Below are 27,473 nucleotides of genomic sequence, written 5' to 3' on the forward strand. Positions count from 1 at the left end.
GCTCCCACATAGGTGAATTTTGAAGCGGAAAACACTCAGCTCTGAGATGCTCCTGTGCAGCTTAACATATGCTACTGGATCCCAAGTAATTTTTAAGATCTGGACGCTTTCCTGAAAGGGTAGTCTTTCTGCAAGTCCTCTTGAGAATCTGGACTAGAAATTGAATGTGTTCTCTGTGACTACTATGCTTATAAACTCAGAGTTCTGAGAGAAGTAATAGAAATTAAGCCACTGTAGCGAGAAACTATTCTTGCATGTCTAATACATGGTACATTATTTTTTCTATTGCCCTCCTTTTTTTCAGAACATTATCTTAAGGGTGTCCCACCTAAACCACACGGAAGAGTACAAAAACTAAGCAGTGTCCGGAGTCATTCCCCTTGCTTACGAAAGACTTATTTTATTCAGTCCAAACTGGTATCAAATACTGTCCGTGCTGAGATATAATAATATCTTAGCCTTTTATCCAAACTCTCATCTTGCTTTGAGTAAATACAGAATCAGCCCACCCAGGAAAGTGGTTTTCTCAGCTCTCTGTACCTTCCATCCTTCCATCTGGAGGGGAGGGAGGGAGTCTATCATAGACTACTTAATTCTCCTTCCTTACCACCGCATCTTTATTCCTAAGAGAACCTTGTCTGGTTTCCCATAGAGCTTCTTTGGGGAGGGTCTCTAATTAGTATTCTCCATAAACAGTCTGGACTGAGACTTCCAAGCATGACTGATTGACTGTTTCCCACTTGGAAATGAATAAATTGTGAAAATCTAATTTTTTATTGAAATGACTTATCTGGTTTTCACACAGCAGAAAAAAAATGTGTAGGATTTTTCTAATGAAATAAGACTTTTCCCAAAATCCACAAGATTTTTGTGCCTTGTTATCCTCTTCTGTTCCATGAACTAGATTCCCTGACCAAAAGTGTGTCACCTTTACCAGTATCTCTGATGGGATTCCTTGGTAAGAATGCAAAGAATGCAATTTAGTTTTTGCCCTTGCAGGACCCTTATTAGTGGACAAAGGCTTTGGGAATAAGTGAAAATAAAAGTAGTGCTAAGAGAAATGAACATTTTTTTCCTTCCCAATAAGATTGGTGAAAAGTCTTGCTTCCATCAAAAGCAAAACTGTCTCCATTTGAGTCAAATACCTCTTCTCCCCACTTCCTAGCCTTGATTGACCTTGTTTTTGCTCTTCAATACACTCATCCCTCCCAATTCATTTGGTGAGGTGATGGGAGGTGCAAGAAGTTGGGGTTGTGTGAGTAATATTTTCCATCTGTTTCTTCTTGTTTCTTAATTGCTTTCCTTTGCTTGGGCTTCCTCTATGGCCTGTAGTCTCTGAGGTGAGTCACCTTCTTCCAAGAGTGCATCTGTAGCTATGCCATCACATTTCCCCTTCCACACATTCCTTCTGTTTCACACTGGGGGCTCCCTTGCCTGGCTGCAGCTTTCAGTCATGATGAGATGCACTCTCTGGTTGGTGTTGGAGCTGGCTGGACCCAGCAGTAACCATCCCAGGACGACTCATAGCCTCCTCCAAACAGGGCACCCTGCAGCTTCTGCCTCTCCAGACCTGCCAGTTAGGCTCCATACTGCCTCCCAGATATTCCCAGGTGAATGTCCACCAGTCCTACTGTAAGAACTGGAGAAGAAACTTCCCATGCTGACAATAAAGTAGCAGATATTACTCTGATTTTAAAAAGGGGACGAAATGTGGAATCCCCAGGGATTAAAAAAGTGTTTAATTGTCTATCTAGTGTCAGTCAGGTTAGATAGGTGAGGGTCATGGAGGAGAGAAGGCAAATGAATAATACTCCATCAATTCAGGATTACTACTGTTTTCTGTTCTAATAGTAATTTGGAAACATAACAGGATGACCAAAGTGAATACACTTTAGGCTTATGTTATTCGTGTATTTACTGAGGAGATATATATGAAAAACATGTTCTTTGAGATTTAGAAGCTGATGATAAATACAAAAAGACACACTGTAAGGTAGCTAGTAGGACAGAACAACATCTGATCACAGCCTCGATGGAAGTCCAGACTGCTTTTTCAGAGCCTTTGGCTAGGAAGCCAACTCTAATCAAAACTGATGTCTCAGCAGAAATAATACATTTAAAGATGAGAATAGCCGTGCTGAAAGGAAACACTGTTTTAAAAACTGTAAAACAAACGACAAGACAAATTTTTTGAAGTTCATCAATGCCAACATAGGATATTTCAGCAGTCAGAAAGTAAAATACAGTAGGCATTCTCCAATATGCTATGAAAAGTGCTAGTGATCTTTAAACTCATTTTAAATTCAGGGATCCTGGCAACTACTCTGTCCCTTTTAAGATGATCTAGCGGTGTGCTGGAAGACTCCTTGCAGACATGGGAATCTAAGTGCCACACTGAGCAACTCTGAGGCAGCCTGAAGGACCAAATCAACTTGCAGCCCCAGGAACAAGATGGCAAACATAATCACACCGAGTCCACTTGGCTTCCCCTTGCCCTGTCCTACATCTTCTGCTGTCCTGTGCTGAGCACCACTCAGACAACATCTTGGCTAAAATAAAAAAAATCAGTTAAGAGCAGCTGATATGGTAGCTGAGTGGTCACTGTCGCATAGGAGTAATTCAGTTCTTTAAAAGGATTGAGTTACTGGTTTCCCGAGCCTTTGTAGTGTATTTCTTCTCTGAGAAGAGAGCATAATGTGTTTAGATGCTTTTTGTACTCCTAATGAGTGTCACATGTCACCTGGATGACATCAGTAACTATTTCTGCACGGATGCCTTTCAGTACTAACTCTAGGACCAAGCACAGCAAAACTGGCATCCAAACCTTACATCTTACTCTGTATTTGGTCTGTCCAGATCACAGGTGGTAGTATAGTGACAACAGCCACTTCCATTAGCTCTTCTATCTCCACAGTAAACTGGAGACTTTTCAAAGTAGAAGAGATCACGTACACACACATTATTAAAAAATCAGAGACCATTTGCAAAAAAAAAAAAAAAAAAAAATTTAAAAATTCAGCATTTAGCAGGATGTGCATTGAGGTAATGTGAAATTTTAGTATTTTCAAGCACTGGCTCCAAAATCAGCATGGTAGCAGCTATCAACCTGTCTGCCTTTCACAGAAACAAAGTGTGATCAGGCGATCTGCCCAGGATTCACAACCTGACTATTCTTTCTGTTGCTGTTTAGAGAGTACTAGTTTTGAGCAGTGCCTGTGTATTCCCTGAAATAGATCTCCAGGACTGACTAAATTTTTTTTTTTTTAAATGTGTGAATTTACCTAAATTAAGACACTTTTGGTATCCAGTTTCTAGCCAAGCCATTGCATAGGTATGACTATCATTCTACAACAACAATTTTAATAAAATTCAAAGCAAAAGTTCATATGTCTTCAAAGAAAGGTACAAAGTCTTCAGGGTCATGTTATCGTATTCCAGTGAAGGCATTTTTAAGACACACCTGAGGGCATGGGAAATAATGGCTGGGTGAGGCAAAGGTGTCTCAGGATAGTGGCTTTGAAGAAGAGCTTGTTGTCCGTTTTCCAATGCTGAGAACCAGACCCTTGAAACGGATGATGAGCTCCTCTGTCTGTCCTTCAGGTCTTTTTGGGAAATACAGTCCAATGAATGAATTACTGTACAGATCAGCACACTAAAACATTGTAGGAAGGAGGGGCAGCGGAGGCAAAGTTCATTATGAGCAGTTCACGGTGTATCTTGCAGAGACCACTCCACTGAAGTTAGCTCTTCAGTATAGGCTCCGTTGCAGAAGGTGAAACAACTAACTGCCTTTCTCTCATAACCTCTTGCAGCTTTCTTTTTTCGTAACTCAATCTCTACGAGTAAATGCAATGACAGCTGCAGGAAAAATAGATTCAGTGGGATGGAAAGGGAGCATTTCTTGAAGCTGTCATAATTAAATTATGGCCTTTACCAGAGTAAGCAAAAAAACCTGTAAATCATTCTAGCATACAGATCCAAACACAAAAATGTAAGTTTTCTTGCTAATTCATTGGTTTCCCCACATTCATATTGCTAATTATAATTACTCCAAAGGAATTATTAATTAGAAATTATTTTACATTAGGCAATTGGAAGACATGAAGCTCCCTTCTGAAATAAAAATCTATAATGACATTACAAATACTACTACAGTTTTACAGTAATGTAATGTGGTTAACTATTGCCAAAGATACACAAGTATGACTAAGCAAACTAATTAACAATACTGTTTAGCATGTCTCTTTAGTCTGTTAATACTCTATAATTTGTTCCTTCCATAGCAATATTACTTATGGAAGGGATACATTTTTCTTATGCAAATAAGAATTTTTGTTATGACAGTACATTTTTATTTTTAAGTACCTTTATGGGTTTTTAGACTAGTTTGAGAAGTTCAGGCTGGGAGTGATTAGAATTAATGAGTGAGAACAGCCTGAGTAGTGTCCCAAATAAAACAAAGTAAATACACAAAAAGTCATGTGGAATATGTAACGATATAAATTCATATATGGTTTAAAAATAACATTTATATTTTGAAACTAAATGCTGGAAATTGCTTTGGGCACCACCGCTGGGAAGTGGACTCAGTATTTCCTCCTGAGGTGTTTTCTGCCTCCCATCATCATGCTCCTACGTTTTGTCCCTAACGACAGAGAAGGGATCCTTTTCAGCCCTTTCTCTCAAGCAGGGCTAAAGTCACCGTTGTGTAAAAAGAGTCAGAGTGAGGCCCTTGTGACCTGGTGTGATGAATGTCCTTGGTTGCCTTACTGTGACCCTGAAGAAAACCTGGCTCTGAATGCTGCAAACTGCAGGAAGAAAAGCTTTGTATCATCCTCATCTGAATTTTGTCACTTGGGCCCATATCTATTTAAAACTATGTTATTACAAAGTGCTCTAGAATAGCTCAAGAGGATAATCCTTGCTTAACAGAAGCATCGCATGATAACTTAATCAGCCTTTTCCATTTGCAGTGCAGGCTGTCTGCATCAATCTACATTGTTAATGATCCCAAAGAGTTCAGAAGGAAGCGCGTTATGAGGAGGAAGAAATAGCTAAGAAAAAAACTAAGTGTGTGATTTATCAGGAAGACAAACCACAAAGGCGAGTATTAATTGTACAGTAATCATGCTATCCCCAGACACTATAGGGAGACTACTTACCCAGTAATTTCATGCCAGTTTTCTTAGTTTATACCATGCTGAAGTCTTCAGGATAACATATATATAGTGTAGTTTTACAAGACCTTGGTCCCAGTCCCCGAGACAACTGGGGCTGGAGGACAGCCCTTCAGGAAGGGTCTGCCTCAGCTACCCTACTTGCAATACCAGAAGCAGCTTTTTCTGGTAGGGTAGGGCTGTGCTACACAGCAGTTTGAACCCTTATTTTCCACAAAATATGTGGGAGCAAGTGGTCGTAGCACAATTTTCTCTTTTGTCTGCAGCTACACCGTAATACATACAGTCCCGGCCATTGCTAAGTACTGCAAACAGCATGGGAAGCATGAGCAATCACACTCTTCTGTCAGAAATAAGGCATATTATGTATTCCAGACGTTCATCAAGCAGGGTACAAGAAATTCACATGTACCACAATGGGCAAGATGGCTAAGTGCTTTCTTGATTTACAAGTGCTGTAGCTGTGCTTATTTCAAAGGGCTTATAAGAACCATAAATCAGTGCATTTCGTTGCTTTATCAACAGTCAAAGAAGTTAAATTTGAAAGTAAACCAAATACAAAGTGGAAACAGGCTTCTCTGGAGCAAAGCAGTTTGAAAGTCGCTGACGGACAGTTAGATGGATGGATGGATGGATGGATGGATGGATGGATGGGTGGGTGGGTGGGTGAATGGGTGGATAACAGAGTGGACTCTTCAGAGCATAAGCTGGACTACAAATAGCACAAAAAGAAACTCCGCCTTTAGTTTTCTAGTTTTCTGTGCCCTGAAAATACTTCTTTCCTAAACTGCTATTCGCAGTGGAAGTTATAGCTGATTGTTAGAGCTACAGTTCTTTATAGTTGTGAATAGTTAAGTTACATTTGCAGAATTAGAAAAAGTAGCATTAAATCAGCACACAGGCCAATTATGGTGATCAGTATTTCTCCCCACTCCTTCCTCTCCCCCCACCCCCAAATTATTGGTATGGCAGAGTCACAATGTGGGAATGCATTCAAACACCAGGGATTCTTAGGAACCTTGTGATGCTGCAAGGCATCTTCTTGGTTATCAAGGGAACGCAGCCCCAAGCAATCATAAGCATTATGTGGTATGACATCTTCTTGAAACGAACCAGTTTCATTTTAAAATCAATTAAATTTAACTCCCAATTCTCCTATAGAAATTCAGTTTCAGAAGCTCTTATCTCTGATGGTTTAAACTCCTGTTTAATTCCAACCTGAATTTATTCAAGGCTACTTTATACCCGTTTGCTCTTGTGCCAGCACTGCACTTCATCTTAAATAGTTCTTTAACCTCCCTGATGTATTTATAGAGAGCAATCACATCCCTTCTCAATTCAGTCTTGCTTTGCTAGACTAAACACATCTTTTTTAGTCTCCTCTCATAAGATTGCTTTCCATTTCCACAGCCATTCTAGTAATCCCTTTACTGGTTTAATTTCTCTTGAAGCTGGGCGATCAGTACTGTAGACAGTATTCAAGATGAGGTCTAATTAATGTCTTTTATACATCGGTAATATTTCCATGCTTTTTACTGAGAACATCTCACCAGAATTGTATACCTTTTTCACAAGTGTATCTCAGCCACCCTTTGACAACACTTAGACATTAAACAATCAATCCTCTCCATTCCCCAGTCTCCTGGTGGTGAGCTCCCACTAGTTTCTCTTCCAGTTCCCTCAGCAGCACAGATTCCACTCAGCTATATCCTTGCACTTGGAATGTACAGAAAAACATTCCATTTCTGATACTCCATTCTAATTCTTCTTGCACAATACTCTTTCATGTTATTGTTGTCTCCTACCCTTCTACCGCATACACATTTTGTGTGCCAAGACCAGTAAATGACTGTAGTAAACACGATGAACCTCACAGAACACTAATAATTTCCTGTCAGTACAGGTTATTTTGGTTTCTTCTTGAAGCACACTTGATCCACCGTGTAATTTTTTCATCAGTCTTGATATCAACTGCTTTGCTGAAGTCATGCAGATGCTCTGCATTTCTTCTGTCTATAAAAATCCATTCTCTTTTTCCAAGTCAGCTCAAGTTGCCACATCCACCTTAGGTGAATGCATGCTTAGCATTTATCTGTCTGCTTAGATGTCCCTTCTTATTCCTTCCTATTTGGATCAGACTCATAAGCCCAGAGATGCCCAGATCATTTCACTTTCCTTGAATAGAGACCCTTCACTTGCTACTTTCCAATGATATGGTACCCTATGTAGTTTGTTAGCGTTACTTGAAATCCTTCCTCTGTCTGGTACTTTTCTTTTTAAGCACTATTTTCTTTTACAAGAAGGCCCAGAAGAACATAGGCAGTACCCAAATAGTTCAATATCCCCAAGCCTACTCCAGAAGTAAGGAAGGATATTCAGCCTGCAGAAACCCTAGCTTCCTGGCATGATGACCACATCAGATATCCTCCAGTGACTCACAACAAAAGCTTTAAAAGACTGATGCTCTTCAGCCAGCTAACCTAAGGCTTTTTTTCCCCAAAGCATTTATCTACAAAACTGCAGCTAGACAGTCTCCTTAAGGTAAGTCCTAACCACTCTGGCAATCACCCCACTTTGCCTGGTCTGCAACCTTTTATCCCAACAGTTGTGAGTCAGTTGCTGTTAACCCCATCGTCCTTGTTTCATGGTAGAGTTTATCCAATTGTAATCACATGTACTTTAAATATACAGACAGCTGAGGTCCCACTTCAATTGTGGGTTTGGCTTTTGGCATATTTACTCCTGGTATATTATTGGTGTAAATGAAAAAAAAGTGAAGCTAAAGAAATAAACTGGGAATACATAACAGAGAATAGTTCCACAAGTTGTAGAAAAATGGTTACCTCAATTCCATAGCTCTGAAAAAGACCATCTGATTTAAAGAGATGGAAGGGTTACAAGATTTTTCATTATTACTAGTGCCTGCCCTGAGAGTAAAAGAAAACACCAAAAAAGAGTCCTTTTATTTGAAGATTAAAATTCCAGTGATTTCATGTCTCATAGGATCCTTTTACTTTTTTCCCCTCAATTTCACTTATTTGTGGCGTATTGTCTAACATAAAAACTTATTTCTTCTCTCTGTGGAGCACCACAAGACTGCCTCAAGGAATTTAGCCAGAGTGAGTCAAATGTGTTAAACAGATGGATGACAAGGAAGTGGCTTGGTTTCTCAAACAATGGATGTGAAGGACTGGGGAGTAAGTGGAACAGAGTCTTGGCTGGATTGAGCTAGAGGAGGGTGACTTTTATCTTACTGTAAGGGAAAGCAAGAAAATCATATATTCTACTTAGATAAACTGATGCCTTAATTGTCAACTTTTCTGACTATTGTAAGTGAATATTCCTCACACTGGTACACAGCGCAAAGCTATCTTAAAGATAAGCAGTAAACAAACACGAGGCACCACAATCTTACTTCAGCCCTTAAATTTAATGGACTAAACCCAAGTGCACACCCTTACCAGCTGAATGAAGAAATGACCATAGTTCCTTCTAGGGGTACCAGAGGCTGTGCTATGTTTCCCTTGGCTGATGCATGACTGGAGCAAGTGTGCCCATACAGGTGAACGACTATGCAAAGTATCACATCCACAATATGCCTGACAGTGCCTGCCTAGTAGCCTTTTGGTTTACCGTCTGTGAACTCCAGAGTATTTGTGTGGAAAGTAAGTATCAGCGAAGTCCTCATGAGAAAGAAAGTGGCAAAACCCCAGCTTGAGCAGGGGAGGTTGGACCAGATGACCTCCAGGTGACCTTCCAACCTCAACCATTCTGTGATTCTGTGAAAAGGTGTCTTTATGTCCAACTATGTGAGTGCATGTGATCTACTACATATGCCTTCTCTCTCAGAACAATTGAGGAGTGGACAAGGAACAAGTTTTGGTCCAATGAATTGTCTGGGAGTTGCAGTCTGCATTCAATAGCCAAATGGTTTTGGTGAGCCACATGTAGGTCTCATCAAAATCATAACATCACTGGATTAAATTACTGCTTTGAAAAGGTGTAATTAATCTCCTCTACTGTCTAAAGAAAATAAAAAAAAATAGTTCTTGGCAATCTAACTTCAAATTCCCTTATAAGACTTGTTTATAAAAGGATGGTTGCTCAATGCTTTATTGAAAATCAAGTCTTTTAAAAGTATGTCTGGTCTGCCACTTAATAAATGATCTTTCTCCAAACCACCAGGAACTTTTGAAAATCCTGGATGTAGTCATGTATAGCTAGATGTAGAGTGATTATTCCTTTTTCTAGGCTTTACAAAACAATTTCTATATGTCTCCAAATGTATGCATCACTAGGTTGTTCCTGAAGTCTACTTCTTATTTTTCATGTGCTGAGCACAAGATATATCTGCTGAAGTATGTAAATTTGAGGCAGTTTGATTTTTTCTTGACAGAAAAATCTTTTCAGGTAGATCAGAAAAAAGCTATTTCAGTTTAAAAGGGGAAGGCAAGGAATAAACCTTTATGTCAAGGTTTTCAGGAATAAAATGATTTTTTTACAAGTGATAATTCATTAAAAGAAATTAATAACACCTTTCCTTTATTATCTCTCAGAGGTTATGTCTTGAGCTTTCAGATATTGGAGTTATACTGGGTTGTTACTACAACTTCATAAAACAAAACAGTATCCATTTCTGAAAACAGATGTTTTCATTCTCAGATCATACTAACACATAGAAATCAAAAGTTTAATTGCAGTGTGGTAATACCCAAGAATCCTTTAGCCACATAATCCTAACGTCTGTGTATCTTGAGCTTTTTAAGAAAATACCAACTGAACTGCTTTCTAGTGACTTAGTCAAAAGTCTTTACTTCCTTCGTAGGATAGCAGGGCCATGCTTTAATCTAGAGCAACACAGAATATAGTTCTCAGCATCTAGGAAAAGACATCCCTGACCACTGTCTAAGCAAGAACCATGGGAAATGAAGGCTGTAGATAATTTTTCTCTGCATCTTTCCTACTCCTCAGACCTATCAGTCACTTAATCAGCAATAACAGTTCCCTTGCACCTGCACTTCATACTACATTTAGATACTGAAAAGATAGGCAGGTTTAAAGAAGGGCAGCTAAAATGAAAATATCACTTGCGAAGATAAATTAAAGGAACTAAAGCCCACAAGCTGCAGTCTCTGTTCTGAGTTCCCAGTTACTTCTTGGGGAGTTATGCCCAAGAACTACACAATCATTAGCAACCTTTCTTTTAATATCCAAGGTGTACAGGAGTGTGCCTTTCTTTATATAGGTGCCTTAGGGGAGAGAAATTTTGAACCAGGTGAGGACCCTTCTAGTATTTATGTAGGACAAATAGTGGTGACTAATTAACTCACTAACCAAAAGGGGGGAAAAAAGGTGAAAAGTATAGAAATGGTATTTTTCAATACTGGAACAGAATAAGCTGGAACATGAGGTTAAATTTGTAAAAGGAGAGTCTCCCTGTGAATTACTGAAGAACTCTCACAAGACCTGGTGAGGCAGAGCTTCCCTGGCCTGGCAGGAATTGCCTTTCTCAATTTTGGGGCATGTAAACAGGAAATCCATATGCCTTACAGCTTTAAGACTGTTGTTATTGTATTTTGCAGCTTCCTCTACATGAGTGTGTAAGATATCACAATATTGTAAGCATGATCATCAGAGTCAGTGTGAACATCTTGGTGTGTTTCACCTTCTGTGTGAACAAAGTAGGGACCAAACCTTTCCGTTAAATGATATGAGTATGTAATAGTTGTTGTGAGAGCCTCAAGTGGATATTGAGTGGGGAGCCACGCTAATGGTAAAGTCATAAGCATCTCAGGATATAGTTTGTGACTTACATTTGCTGCAGTGGCACCCTTTTCTCTTTCTTTTCTTCTAGCCTACTTTCCTTTCATTCCCTAGGATCATTTCCCTGCCGGTCCCTCAAACTTCTTTCTTGAAACCTCCTTGAAATCTTCAGGCTAGATCCCCTACTTCCATTTATGACCCCTCTCCCTAGTCCATGCATTCCTAATCTTGTTCCAGGCTAAAGGATGAGAAAAGCCAGAAAAAACTGCAGACAGCAAAGCTTGTTGCTCCTGCTTCAACTGGAGTATCCCATCTCTCATTCCTATGTCTTTTTATACTGTAATAGAAAGAACAAGAGGCAAAGGCTGTGTAGACAGGATGTTGGGATGAGCTGTTCCAACTAGAACAGAGGCAAGCTACAAAGTTTGCCATCACTTGCTGTCTGTTGACCTAAGCTGTGGTCTACACTCAATATGTCTGTGTTCCTGTTAAGAGAAAACTTTGATACTAAGGTCTGGCCATAAACCTCACAAGTTTTCCAGGTGCCTGAAAGGCTGCAAATAGCTATGTTTCAGCAATAGATTTCTGTAGGTTCCTAGATTTCTGTGAACAGTCTTTCTAGACCTGCCAACCCTTGTGGCTGGGCTAAAGAGCCCCATCCCTATTTCATGCCTGAAACCACTCAGATTTGAATTTTTCCCCTGACGTATATGGTGTGGTTGAATTTCCTATGAAGTAGGGTTTATTTAAATTTTAATAAACCATTTATTTTATAGCATTTTTCCCAGGATTTGCAGCAGATTCTAAAGTGTCAATTAACTTGACAATAAAGCCCTTTCAAAAATAAAATAAAGCTTTATTTAAACAGTCAAATAATCATTTAAATTATAAATGAAGTGGAACTAACATTATTCCCTGTATTTTCACCAGTGGAAGAACAGTTGAGAATTAATTGGATCAGTTTCTCTTCAAACTGATGGAGTTCTAAAATATCCTGCCTTAAATCTCCATTAAACAGTTTCAGATGTATTCGGTAGAGCCAGGCACTGTAATTTCTAGCCTGGAGAAGTTCCACAAGGATTCTGGGACCCACTAAACACTGGAAAAATGTAGATTTTCTTCTTGGAATTACCTTTGCTAATGAGGCTGGCTTTCTTCCCTGGAGATGGCTAATCAAACTAGCAGGAAAAATGTCTGTGTCTCACTCCTCAGAGATCTCCCCAAACTGCAAGAAAGTGAACAGGTTGTTTCATGATTGCTAGTCAGTTGGGCAAGAGCCAGCACCTGGAAACTGCTGCGACTTACAGACCTGAAATAGGGATCATCCAAAAAGAGGGGGGGAAATGTTGCCACAGTGAGAGGCAGTGAGCAGAAAAGAGGTTGATTGAGATTTCAAACTTTTCTGGTCACTGAGGACTGCAAAGGCCTTTTGTCCCTAATCCAGAAACTAAAGAAGAGCTTCCCCAGAGGGTTATATATATTTTTGTCTCTTCCATATTGAATTCTATGGGATTATTCCAGTTGCACAGCAGTAGTCCCTCAAACAGACTATGTTGCCCTAGGAGATGCAGGCTCAGCAAAGGACATTGGGATGCAATAGATAGATTAAACAGTATGTATGAGTTTATTTAGAACTTCTCTTCAGCTACTTGCTGTAGAGATCAGAACTGGGGTTTTTTTTGTTTGGTTGTTTGGTTGTCTGGTTGCTTATGTGTTTGGTTGATTTTTAGGTTTTATTTACACTTCAGGTGCTTTGCAACTGTCCAAACTACCTACATTAAATTAGTGTTCCAAAATTTTGGGCAAAGTCAATAACTATTGGGGAATTTGTGAAATTTGTGAAATTAGAAGACTGTTTAAAGAGAGACATATGCATTGTCATGTGAGGGAACTCTGCTTTATAGTGTTTTACCAGAATACCTCGACAAATGTCCGTTGCTTCTTTTCCCAGCTCTGTCCTTAAAAATATAACTTTCTATGACACTACTTATAGGTCATTGGTAGCCTCATTAAACATTGCAGACTTTGAAATATCTAGGTATTAATACAATTTCATTTCAAAATGACACTGCTTTATGGGATCTAACATTTTAAGTTACTACCCTGTCCCAACCGCAATGTTCTAGTAGGTCCAGCAAAAGGACAAAAATTATGATTGAGGGCTACAACTCTACCCTTTTCCACCTTTTCCACCTTTCTGCCTTTGCTACGTTAAGATATTGCCTCATTTGCAGCAAGTTACATAAAAAGTTGTAACACTTAGAGATTCTTGTAATAGTCAGGCAGGATTGAGAGCTGTTTTACCTTTGGCTTTTAATTTCTCAGCATATTTCAGTTCAGAGATAGACCCCCTGGAGGAACATTTTCAGTATGCCGTACTGGGAAATACTTTAAATGTGCACACAATTATAGCTCATTACAACAGTGGGAGTCATTTGCCTGTCTGCTTTCTCAGTCTTCATGTTGAAACGAGACTTCACTGTTATTTTTGGATTGATAAAAAAAAGGGGGGGATTCATGCCAACCTTATGTATACTTAGAAGTATGTATGCATCTATGGCATTATCATATATACGTGCTAAAAATCTAGTGAGAAGAGGACATCAGCATCACATTATACAGTTCCAGCAACCACCTTATGGCTTCAATTGCTGTGTTTCTACAAGGTAATATTTTGTTACATTCACTTATATACATTAAAGTGCCTTTTATTTTGTTCATAAGCCTCCTATTAAATGGTATTTTTTTAATCTCTCTGTGATTAAACACCAAAAGAACAGTAGGAAGTCAATTCAGTTGCCTAAATGCCACTTAGTGCCATTTGAAGTGCTCTAGGATACCTGGGGCGTTCAGATGGGGCTGGCAGCCACAACAACAGATACAGAAGTGCCATTCTGGAATGAGACCTGGGTGCCAGATGGCATACCCTGGAGCATCTCGATTGCTCCTACATGCCTATATGTGCGTAACTAGGAGAAGAATCCAGTGAACTTTAAGGTAGTTATTTAATTTAAGCCCCTACCTAAAACTGATGCCTACATTCACAGTATAGTCACTGGAGAGAACTAGGTGCCTTAGAAACCTACATTTAGGCAGAAAGCACTTCAGGTCCTTAGAAGCCTCTAGTTACTTGTCTATCTCTATTAAATAAGCAGTGAATAAATGCATTTAAATCTGGATGTATCCATCCTAAGTTTAACTATCTAAAGACCGTAACCATCTACAGGACTTTAAAAGTTGGATTCAACTCCAGAGTTCAGTAGCTACTGCTATTTGAGATGGCTTAGCCTAATCAGGACAACTGCATGGACATGGCAGATGAGACACATGACCTGTGGGAAATCTGCACCCTTTTGGAACAGCAGTTAGAAACCAGGCCACTGACAGATCTTACAGTATTGCAAATGGCACTAGGTGGTCGTCTTTAGGTGACTGAATCACTCCTTTCATGTGATGTAGATGTCTAAGCTCTGTAGTAATCAGTGGAGATCTAAGGTTTGATTCGGGCAACTAGACAAGTATCTACTGCTGTCTGAGGTGCCCCAGGCTACCTCAGACATCCTCATCCTCATGGGGCTGGCCTACAAGCAACCCTTGCCTTTCTCAAGTGGCCACTATAGATTAGGAGAGATACCTTAGAGAATCAAATGGTTTCTGTTTCACAGAATCACAGAATGGCAGGGGTTGGAAGAGACCTCTGGAGATCATCTAGTCCAACCCCCCTGCCAGAGCAGGTTCACCTAGAGCAGGTAAGTCAAACAAATTGAGTGCTATGCCTTCACTCACTATACTGGGAGCTAAAACCATATTGTAGTCATATAAAGTTAGTTGTCTGAACACAGAGCTCAATGTCTCCTCAGCTTTCATCTTTCACTATGATTTCTTGCTCTCTAAGGGACAGATTAGCTAGAGGAGGAGGCTTTTAAAACTCTTTAAGCCCAGATACTTAGTTCACACATTAATACTTATGTTGTAGACTACTGAATTCCAATGTCTGAATTCTGAAAATAAATCCTGCCTCTTATTTAAACTATAGCTATAGCTTTGGAGTTTGCTATAGCCTTTGGAGAAGGACAAGCACCTCCAAAGGGCAATTCATCCTGCCTTGTAGGCTGGGGTGTATACTTTTTTGGAGGTGTCACTTCACACTTACTATTCACAGAATAGCTGAGCTTGGAAGGTGCCTCAGGAGATCCCCTAGTCCAACCCCCATGCTCAGAGCAGGGTCAGCTGCAGCAAGTTTCCCAGGATCATGTCTAGTCGGGTTTTGAATATCTCCAAGGATGGAGACTCACAGTTCTCTGGGCAATTTATTCCAGTGTTCGATCATCTTTATAGCACAAAAGGTTTTTCTCGAGTTTAAACATAAAATCTTGTATTTCAACTTTTGCCCATTACATCCTGTCCTATCACTAGATACCACTGAGAAGAGTCTGGCTCCATCTTCTCTAAAACCCTCCTTCAGATACTTATATACATTGATAAGATTTAGCCTGAGCCTTCTCTTTTCTAGGCCAAACGATGCCAGCCCTTTCAGCCTCTCCTCACATGTCAAATGCTCCAATCCCTTAATCATCTTTGTGACCCTTTGCTGACCTTGCTCCAGTATCTCCATGTCTCTCTTGTACTGGGGTGGCCAAAACTGGATCCATCAGTCCAGATGTGGTCTTACTAGGGCTGAGTAAAGGGGAAGGATCATCTGCCTTGAACTGCTGCTGATGCTCTTTCTAATGTCATCCAAGATACTGTTGTCCCTCTGACATGAAGGCCCATGGCTGGCTTGTGTCCGACGTATTTAGTAGCAGAACCACAGATCTTTTACTGCAAAGCTGCCTTCCAACTGGTCAGTCCCCCCGCATGTACTGGTTCATGGGGTCATTCTTCCCCAGATGTAGGACTTCACTCTTCCCTTTCTTGAACTGCATGGGATTTCTGTCAGCCCCTTTCTCCAGCCTGTCAAAGTCCCTCTGAATGACAGTGCAACAACCTGGCGTATCAGCTGCTCCTCCCAGTCTCTCAGTGTCTGTAAAATTCCTGATCACCTCGGTCCTATCACCTCAGTCATTAATGAAGGTATTAAATAGTACTGGACCCAGCACTAACCCAGGGTATTCCGCTAGTGATTGGCCTCCGGCTGGAATTTGTGCTGCTGATCACAACCCTTTGCACCCAGCAGTGCAGCTAGTTTTCGGTCAACATCCCTGTCCATTTATCTAGCCTGACTTTGTCAGTTTGTCTATGAGGATGTTATGAAGGGTGGTCTTGAAAGGCTTACTAAGTCAAGACAAACAATACCAACTGCTCACCCCTCAGCCTCCAAGCCAGTCATCTCATCATAGAAAGCAACCATCTTGGTCAAGCATGATTTCCCCTTCATAAATCCATGCTGACTACTCCCAATCACCTTCCTGTCCTTCATGTGCCTGGAAATGGTTTCCAGGATTTGTTACTTCATCACTTTTCCAGTAATCAAGGTGAGGCTAGTCAGCCTGTAATTCCCAGGATTCTACTCCTTGCCCTTCTAGGGCAAGGAATAGGAGTGACTGCTTTCTTCCAGTCCTCAAGAAGTCCTCCTAATCACCATGGCCTTTCCAAAATAATAGAGACTGGCCTCAGGGTGACATCAATCAGCTCCCTTTGCACTCGTGGGTGCCTCCCAGGAAGTCACTTGTGTATGCCTAATTAATTTCTGTGTTCCCTCACCTCATGTTTCTCCACTGAGGGAAAGTCTTCCTTGCTCCAGGCTGTGGATCTTGTCTCAGAGGCCAGGGATTCCTGAAGGTCAGTGTTAACAGTAAAGACTGAGGTGAATAAGACATTCTCGCCTCAGCCTTTTACATGTCCTTTGTCACCAGATACCCTGCCCCATTCAGCAGCAGTCCCACATTTTCCCTACGCTTCCTTTTCCTGACTTTTTGCCCTTAAGGTCCCTCAGCAGATTCAAGTTAGATAGGTTTTGTCTTTCCTTACCACATCCCTTCATGCTTGGAGAATAGAAGGAATCTAGTCAGTTAGTGTGGTTTGGATAATGTTTAGATGGAATAACACCCTACTTTAAGCAGGATCATTTCATGTGAGACCTGATATATAGAATCATAGAATCATTTAGGTTGGAAAAGGCCCTTGGGATCACCAAGTCCAACCATCAACTCCACTCTACAAAGTTCTCCCTTACACCATATCCCTTAACACCACATCTAAACGAGTCTTAAACACATCCAGGGATGGTGACTCCACCACCTCCCTGGGCAGTCTATTCCAGCGTCTGACCACTCTTTCTGTGAAGAATTTTTTCCTAATGTCCAGCCTAAACCTACCCTGCTGCAGCTTGAACCCATTCCCTCTTGTTCTAAGAGGGATTCAAGTTAATTACCTAGGTCATACAGGCTGGGACCCTGGATTTGATTTCAAGCTGCAAGAGCGCTTCACTTCTATTAGAACAGTTTTGTTCTATATACATCGTGTCCTATTCAAATTTGCCATGCTATACACAGCTGTTACATTACAAAGAAGAACTAGAAACAGTTAGGGAGAGTGAAAGCCAGCCTGTTTGTGATTTGCTGCTACTGCTGCCTAGTCAATGTATCCAAGGGCCTTTTTGCTCTGGCTCATATCAATCTGATGGATCTGGAACGCTGCAGACAGGTGTAACTGCTATAGATGCAAAACACTGCGGAGAGGGATAGATTTTGGTACAATACCAAAGGCAAACAACATGCAGTGCGCTCAAATATTATTGTGTAGGGTTGAAAAAGAATAGGAAAATACAGATTTTTACATGGACGTGGAGGAGTAGAAACTATTACAAATTAATAGAAGACTAAAATTTTTGCCAATGATAAATAAAAAATGACAGGAGATTACACCTGACTATGCTAGGGTTCATGTTGAATTCTACCACAAAGAAGCTGAACTGTTCTACTGTTAATTAGTTGTAGTTAATCAAAATAGACTTTCTGTTCCTACTAATTCATATCAGCCTAGACATTGAGCTAAATTACGTAACTCTTATATTAAATAACATTACTATTTTGATACAAAAGACTTCATATTTTTTAAAGACAACATCTGTATCTGTCTATGACTTGCTACGCATATATTTATACCTAACAAGCCTAATTTTGAGGAAGAGCTCATGATGCACTACATGGAACGTATCTAGCTTTCACTCACTTTTTTATATGCTACAGATATCCTAAGATGCATGTAGTAGGTAAACAGATAAAATATTCCTTGTTCATAAATAGGTAAGGTTGTTGAGTTCATGTCCCATTCATGAACCATTCCTATACAATAAGGCAGAAGAAAAATATGTGGGACTCTTCTTTTACCATGTTTTTGCAGCTGCCAGCTGCTTCCCCAGGATCCTTGGACCGCTGCGAAAAAAATAGTCCCTAAATGGGTGCCGATAAATTGCACACATGCAATAGGAGCACTGCAGGAGGTGTCACAGATGTCATGTTTATGGTGCATGTGTTATGCCATTGATCTGCCATGGCCACTAATCCTGACGTGCCCAGCTGACTGTGCCTACATAGGCTGATTTTGTGCCCCACATACAAAGCAAGACTCAACAAACATTGATGTAAGGTCATTTTTTGCACATGTGCAGAACTGTGTAGGTGAGCTTTTATCTGTCCAGGACTGCCATGCCTCCCAACCAGCACTCTGCCTATGGCCTCTTTAAGGCATTTTCTGCATGATGAACATTTCTGCCAACTCAACATGCTGATTGCTCAGAACCTGGCTATTTTTTGTTTTCTGTCGTTAATGTCGAATCCAGGACAGAAAAAAAAGACTAAACCCATATTTCTCACTTATACAAATGTGTAGATTTGTCACCACTATGTCTCATGAACCAAAGTATGGTAACATAGAGTCACCTTCCTTTATGCAACACCAAGATTCTCTGACACTTTCTTTCACTTACCTTTTCCCAGAACACAAAATGCCTTCAGTCACTTACTGATGCAGTTCTGAATGACCTGCTGTTTAGTATTGACTCTGATTCTCTACATATGAAAAGAAGCTGTATGGCGGTGTTTTAACTCCTCTCCTAACAAACGTGCTCTTACTCAATATAAGAAAGGTCTTGATTTGACTAAATGGGATAAATGGACAGCTCTAATGAAAAGACATAACCACAACATCTGGTGCGCTTCAGACATAAACAAATCTGTGCCTGAGGGCTCTCTCTTTCCTAGTACTCCAGCAGATTTCTTTGGGGGAGCCCAGGACTTCTGTTTACTCTGCCTTTTTAGCTTTCTGAGGTGATGCAGGCACATTAACAGTTGCAATGCTGTTGCCAGATCAGCTACAAAGAGCAAAATGCCAGGTAAAGTTGTTCACTGTATTGGTAACTTATCTGTTGTTTACTCACAGAGAGTACACTCACACAGAGTGAATTCAACCCAATACAATAGTTGATGCCTTAGTGTCCTGTCCCCCAGCTGCCTCTGCAGAAGGAGATGGCTCTTCCATGAGCCCTGTGTCTTACCTTCTAATTCTGTGCAGAGTCTCAGATACCTTAAGACTTCTCAAATAGGTCTAGATATCCATGCGTGGGCAACTCACTGAAGGTACAGACTGCGAGTCAGCTGCAGACTGCATTCAGCTCCATTTAGGCATCTCGGTGTAGGTGTTTACACATGATTTAGTTGTTTAAGTTCCCATTAGAGTCAGCAAATATCTGTAGTTTGTTTCAGTTGCTCAAACATAGCCATCTGGTGCAACATTAGTGTTCAAGACAAACTCACAAGGCTGGCAGATATGACAGTGAAGACTTTCTGTCTTTCTGAAGGAGCAGCTGGAAGCCAGATTTGGTAGTTGAGATACGGGTGACTAAACAGAACATCAAAAGTCACTTTAGGCACCTCAGAGTACCCTGCCAAATTTTCATATGCTACTTCAGAAAGGCGTAGGTCAGTTGGCAGTAATGTATCAAACTTACTAGCCTCATGCAGATATCTTGGCAATCCTAGGACACCTGCAGGCTAGACAAGGTACCCTATGGAATCCAAAATGAAACCTGATGTCTACACTTAGGCAACTGAATACCTCTCCATTGACTCTGAGGTCTTGACTTAGACATCTATTTCATGCATTATCACTTTTATTTAGGCAGCTCAGGAGATGAATCCCATGTACAATTTGTGTACCTTGGGTAGCTGCAGTGCATTGGTAACCATCAACAAGAAAATCAGTAGCAATAGTGGCTAAGAAAATTAATTGCTCCGGTCCTCTCCCCTATTACAGTTCTTTACTCCACATTTTAGAAACTGGTACTAAAGTGTAACTTTGCAAGGGCTCAATTCACTTGGCCATACATGGGTATCTAATGCCCTTCAAGATGTCCTCAACAAAAGTATCCTACCTATTCTCCAGCTGCCACATACAATGTCTATTTTAGGTCCTGTGCCATATCTGCCAGCCAATCCACGTGTCTGGATGTCCTAGGACAACTCAGATGGCAATAGATGTCTATGGGTGTGCAACTGAATTGAGTCCTACATGGTGAACTTTTACACGTCTAAAGTTACATTTCTTGAATCTTCATCTTGATGACCCTTGTTCAACATCTACACTCAACCTAGTCTTTTATAGCAACTGTATGCAAATGGTTTCAGTCTTTTCATTGTAAATTTGTACTTTCATGGATCTATGACTCAGTCACGATTTTGTTCCAGGCTGAAAGAAGATGAAAGAAATGTCTGTCTAAACATTCCCTTTTTTGTTTTTGATTAAAATCTAAAATTTAAGAAACTTATAATTTAAAAATGATGGAAGAGATGTGTTCTTTAGCAAGATCTTATTGCTCAAACATTTGTAATTTGAAAAGTATCCTGTTCTTTAAATTGAAAATAAGGGTTGATAATACGGAAAACATTTTTGTACACTCTTATAAATATAAAATTATAAAAGCCAAAAATCACAGATTGTCATTTACCAGCTGCCAATTTCTTCTGGACAAGTGATTCCCAGGAATTTGTAATCTTTTCAGCCAAGAAATTGTTTTGTGCCAATAATTCATCTCTCCTAAGCAACCTTTAGTTGTTTTGGTAGCCCACTGTGTACATAAGGACACCAGTGAGATGGCTGAATCAGAAGGGCTGTGCGAAGAAAATGACTGTTTGGGGGCAGAGGGCTCCCAAACTGCTTCAGGATATTGACACTGTATTAAGTCAATTTTTTCTTTGTATTTCTGTAGTAATTGTTATTGATCAAATTCTCAACCAAGGTAATTTTCATAATGCTTATTAAGACATATTTTAATCTCTCAACATACATGCGCCTTTTTTTTTTTTTTGAGTTTTGAGAAGAATCAGAGGCATAAGTAAAGAAATCCAGTGAGATTTGGAAGGGAAAATGAAATTAGGAAACTGTCCCTCTTGTATTTCCATACAAGGCAAGATGCTAGGCTGTCTTAAGAATTTGGAGAGCTGGAACACAGAGCTCCTTGGAGGGCTGTACCTTCCTGGTCAGAGAAATGGCCCACAACAGCCCTATGTTGCATGTGCAGTGTGTGAGGCCAGTTACACACTGTGCAGGGAACACAGAATTGCTCAGAGAAGGTATGGGTGAACTATGCGACCACGCAGTCGGAAACATCACAACAGGCTGTTCTGCTCTGGTGTGCTTGACCTCAGACTGCACCAGCACTCTCTCCCTGCACGCTTGGCAGCCCCGGCTGTTGGGCCTTCTGAAGTGTCTTATTGCCTTGAAAAAAGACCAGCCTTTGGCTTCTGGGTCACATTGTGAACTGAAGTCTGCGTTATCCATTGCACGTACATTTCCTGTCATCTTTTTAGGGGCATACTGGTTCTTATGCAACCACTAAGACACGAAAACCTCATTCCTGATGCTTTTTGAGGGATTTGCTATTCATTGTGAATTAGGGAGGATTATGCGAAATTGCAGTCTGTGATTTACATACCTCTGCAAAGGCTTCTTTTATGTCTGGATACTGCTGCTCATGGCTGTTGAGATCTGTCCTGGTCTGGTGATGATAGATACTTCTGCAGTGATTGGAGAGAAAGGACTGGGAAACATCTTCCAGCTCTCTGAACGACAGCCCTGGATTACACTAAAACTCTGTCTCTGCTTTCTTTTTTTCTCCCATACATGCCACGAAGCAAACACCAGATGTTTAGGTCTGCAATGCAGTGCCAGCCCACAAGGCAGAGAGAAAACAAGTCGAAAATAACATCCTCAGCTTTTATCCTACATATGTTTCAAAGTAAATAAAATTCATATGTCATCCACTCTTCAACCCTGAAACCCAGTGTAACTACCAGACTATGCTGCTCGTGACTTGGCCACATCCCAGTCTTTTCTGCTGCCAGTCAGGTAGATGAACACTTTACCTACTTCAAAATTTTCAAAAACGTCCCCATCTCCTCCTCTCATTCTCACAAAATAATTGTGGTATACTCTTGACACTCAGACATCATTCTGCACCAAAATGTTCTCACTGACAAGCCCATTATTAGCTGCCTAGTGCTCTCGGCAAAGTGAGTGGTACAAGGTATTTTTCCAAACATGAGTCTTTGCACAATACCATAGAGTAGGAAATTTAGGAGAGCTGCAAATTGGTCACTGATTTTAAAATGTGCTCTGTAGTGCTTGAGAAGCACAAAGAAGAATAAACCAGAAAAATCTGGTTTGGTTTATTTTATTAAATCTAGCAGCTAGATTAATACGTCCCTACCCCACCCCATGGATTTGCTCAGGCCAAACTCACATTAAATTCCATTGGTGATTTGTCTTGACTAAGGATTAGAGCCCAATCCTCCAAGGTATTTACATCTCTTGGAAGTACCAACACCCTCTGTTCTCACTGGATGCTATGTGAAAGGATGGCACTCAGCCACATGGAGAGATACTCATAACATTGCAGGATTAAACCCTCAGAGCCTAGAATTCTTCCCAACAGCTCCTAAAAGAGCAGCCACAGTCAGTGTTAAAGTTGCTGCTATAGGGTTTCATTTTCTGACATGTGTCCAAAGCAAGCTGCTTGTACAAGAGCGTTACCAAAGCCAACATGAAGGTCTTTGTTCCCAGACATTCTTTCAAATCCAGGCGAATTTAGACGGAGCTGCAGAGACTGGTGCAACAAAGGCTGTTTAACAGCCTTGAATTTTTGTCTTTGTGCTGCAGAGATGAAAAGCGAGTTTAATATTTTAAGAGAAAATTATAGAGAAAAGGTAGACTTTTCCCTGTGAAAAGCACTTGCTTCACAAAATGTTATGCACTGAAAGCCTTGTAATGACACAGAGAACTCGGAGGATTGGGATGTGAATCACAAGAAATTTAGCTTCTGCAATTCATTTTGAAAGAGAAGAGTCCAATATAAATCCTGTGGATTTCATCATCTGCTGCCAGCCAATGTTTTTATTCAGAAATATTGTTAAAATGGTAGCAGGTAGATATGTTGAGCCAGATCCATAATCAGTGTAAATCGATACATCTCTACTAAAACACTGAGAAATTACTCCCATTTACAGCATCTGGAAAAATAATGCTCTGTCTTTAGACATTAATGTGGCTTGGCAACGGGAGACTTTGTAAATACTACTGATTAGTCTTATACTGCTCTTAATAAAGAGCTAGTTAGGTTGTGATGACTGTTAACACAGCTTATATTTGGAAACACAATCAAAGCACACGGGCTTACACGCATTTTAGTGAGTTTTTGTTTTATTCTGCAAGGTGCGAATTGGCCAGAGGAAAGGGCTACAGAACAGATGCATGCCAGCATGGAAGGAACCTGGAGGAGCAGTCCTTAGCACTAGCAAATTCAGTGCATCCTCTGCAGGTCACATCACGTAAAGCAGGTGCAGCCACACAGCTGCAGAGACCTGTTCCCACATTTGCGCTGAAGCTATTTCTGCCTTGGAGGTCTTTGGGTGATTTAAGAGGTGCAGTGGTTTCATGTGGTTGCTATGCCAAGAGAGGATTTCGACTGCTAAAACAGACAGAGACAGGATATTCCAGCATGCATTAGGCGCGTTTAGTCTGCTAAAGTGTCTTCCTTGTAGGCAGCACTACCTGAGATGCCAAATGTGATATTCTTTTAATAATTTTAAATAAGGACAAAACAAAAGTGCAGACAGATGGAGTTCCATCATAGATGTGTATCTGTGCAACTGATATATTTGAAACGCTACCACCAGCACCCAGAGCTTAAGTTTCTGCTGTAGCATTGCTTGTTCCACGGTGTTTGCCAAGCCAAGCTCATAAGCATTTCAGACCTTGGCTGTCTCTGAAAAATCTGCCCTCCAAACAAATAAAGCCAACACTAGCCAAAGTGAGTCAGCAAAACCTACTCTCTAGGTTCAGTGCTTGCCGAACTGGCAAGTTTTGAAAAGAAATCTCTCCCTTATATACTAGAACCATATGCATCTCCAGTTACGTTTTGTATTTAGTCCATATGCACTGGCTTTTTTGTTGAACTCAACAAAGCTACACAACAATCAATCATTTGTCTTTTTACCTCTCTCAATGTTTCACAAAACAGTTATTTGCTTTTCAGGTGAGGGGATCACACAGAATCTTAGACATTATTTTTAATAAGGCCTTTAAAAACTGCCCAAAACATGTGCACTTTTCTTCCCTCTTTAGTACAAATTGCTTTACTGCTAACTGAACTGTGTGTTAAAAAAATATTGATATTAATTTGATCGAAGTTTTCTTGCAGGATTAGTTTAGAGTCCTAGAAAATCAATAGAAATCACATCATAGCTGACTCTTGTGCAAAGTAACAATGGAATATAAAGCCTGAGCCAACAATAAAAAAGCTGTCAACGCAGCCTCCAGGTTGAACACTTCAGATTTCTATGCTGTTAAAAATAGTTACATGTTACTTACATGACCCCTGCAGTATTCTGCAGAATTGTCATGGTTCTGCGTCTAATCAAAGAAGAGATTTAGGATTTAAGTACAAAACCAAGGAGGCATGTGAGGGTGTTGGGTTAGAGGAGAGAGGAAAGCATTCCCCTGGTTCAGATCAGAGACAATCATGTGGCCAGGAAACCCTTCTTAAATAAACAATGCAGGTCATTGTTATGTTTCATTGGCCTAGAAATAAACAAACAGCAACGTGAAATTTCCCTTAGCTTCTACTAATCCTCCTGCAATTAGCTGAACATTTTTAGCCAAAAATAGCTTTCCCATTTTGGCTGTGGAAAAGGCTTAACTGACAAAGCACCTCATCTTGAAAACTCATGTAATACATATTCAGAGGGACTGCAGGTTAAATTGACTCAATTCACAGTACTGCTTTATTCAGTGCCTCACCTCTCACCTGTTTTCTACAGGCAGCTTTTGAGCTTTTGTTGTAATATTCTACAGAATGGTGCCATTAGAGTTAGATATTCATCCAAATCTAAGCCTCATGCTCTCCAGGAGTACTTTGGGGAACCATGTGTGAGAACACCCTGATGTTGGACTTCATTTCTCTGTAGATCTCTCAGCTCTGATTTTCAACAGGAATATGAGGACTGTGATTCTATTAGCTATAAATTTCTGTTATCAAAGTGCTATAGCAGAGTTCAGGAATTTAGTTTACAAAGAAGTCATGTGCTATCACAACAAAAGTGCCCAAGAAGGCATTCACATTCCTGCAGGACACACTGAGAGTTCAGAAAGCTTGGCCCTAAATGTCATGCCTTCCGAAATAGGAGAAGAGGTGTTAAAATATTTTGTAGCTTCCCTTTGATCTCTTAAAGGTACTTGGAGACAAAAGCCATAGATTAGACCATTTTGCTTTGCTGTCTTTTTGTTTGACCTAAAAGGACAGGTCGTTCCAAACACGTGCTTTGTCGTCTGCAAAAGACAACCACAATGCATCCGCCCCTTCAGTGAAGCATGACAAAAAACCTCTCCTGCTGTGATAAGCGTGTTATCAGTTTTCATGTATCACCATGACTTATCCTTAGCTTTCCTATAATGATACATTTCTCTTAAGTAATCTTATCTATATCACTATGTCTAAATGAAGTTGTTCCATTTCCTTAAAGTTACCTAGCACAAGCACGTTAAGATTTATAGAATCAACATTTAATTAAATTGAGGGATTCAGGATAACAACCGCTTGTTTATTGTTCAGATGTGATGTAAGACACGAGAGATACTTTTTTTACAGGATTTATCAATGGAAACATATAAACACCGATGATACTAAAGTTCTCCAACACAACTCCTCTAACGATTATTTCAGCTGTACAGCTGTACAGCATTGTTATAGGTGACACCATCTTTTCATTCAAGAAACAAATCATTTACTATTTACACAGCCTCTTTCCTTTTCTTACTGCCCTTCCATTTTAAAATCTGCCTTTTGATGAAATCAGCTGTTAAACTGCTCTTCGCCTCGCCTCAAGTATTTTGATAGTTCTAGAACTGAAAGGCGAAAAATCTATGAGCTGGTGTCTTAAGCACATCGCCTGGGAATCATGCTTCCTTTAACACCTTCCTCATTGCTATTATCCCTTAATACCCTTTACCCTTTTACAAATTCAGGACTGTGGGACTCATCTCACCTAACTTTGGAGGACCACAGCCTAGGGGTCTGTATCTGAGACAGTTCTCTTGGTTTCCTTTATAGTCAGGAAGTTTCCTTTATAGCCTCAGTGGAGGCTTAGCACAGTGGGGCAAATGTATTCGGGTTACAGCACCTAATGTTTCCACACAAAATTATCACTGAGGTATCTGAGCATATGACCCCTTTCTGCCCGTGATGATGTAGGTTTCTAGAGAGAACTGTATGCTTAGATAATAGTTAGAACTGTGTGACTTTCACACTGGACTGTCTGGGTTTCTTGGGTAATTATTCTGATAGCAATCCTCTTCTTTCGGTACCTTCAAGACCTCACTTTCTTGCTCCACTGGATTTCCTTGATGACAGATAATTAGCTGAATTCTATTCTCTAATTTGCAAGCATTTAGCAATCTGTGAGGGATAGCTCAGCTTTTCTACCCTAGGAAAAACGACTGATTCATTCGGTGATTCCCCACTTACTGCTATAAAATGAAGATCTTCAGGCCAATGTCACATATACAACTGCAGTTACTTAAAAAAAAAGGAAGAGAAGAGTATAAACATGAAATATTGATCCCTGCAATTATCTATTTGCAAGAAGATAGTTATTCGGAAAGTAATTGAGAAAGTTGAGAGAAGAATAGGCTGTTCTCAGGAGCTGTTCTCATTAAGAAGACAGCTCTTGTGTTATCCCGTTCTTACATGTCACTCCTACTCATTTGTTCATTCATTCATCTATTCATATCAGATTCCCTTTGTATTTTATTTTGGTCTTCCCTCACCATATCCAAAGTGGGATCATCCGATTTCCTTTGCAAATGTCTGTTTGGTTTATGTCCTAGGTAAGAAGCTGTGGTACAAGGTCTATTAACAGCAGAATTTAAAGCTGATTGTATTTAAAATATAGACAGCATAGATTCTGTTCCTAGCTTTGGCCCCACTCATGGTAGCGCTGAAAAGATATGGATAAATGGTCTAATGAAATTATTTGGCTT

The sequence above is a fragment of the Chroicocephalus ridibundus genome, chromosome 1 (genome assembly GCF_963924245.1).
Source record: "Chroicocephalus ridibundus chromosome 1, bChrRid1.1, whole genome shotgun sequence".
Classification (NCBI taxonomy): Eukaryota; Metazoa; Chordata; class Aves; order Charadriiformes; family Laridae; genus Chroicocephalus; species Chroicocephalus ridibundus.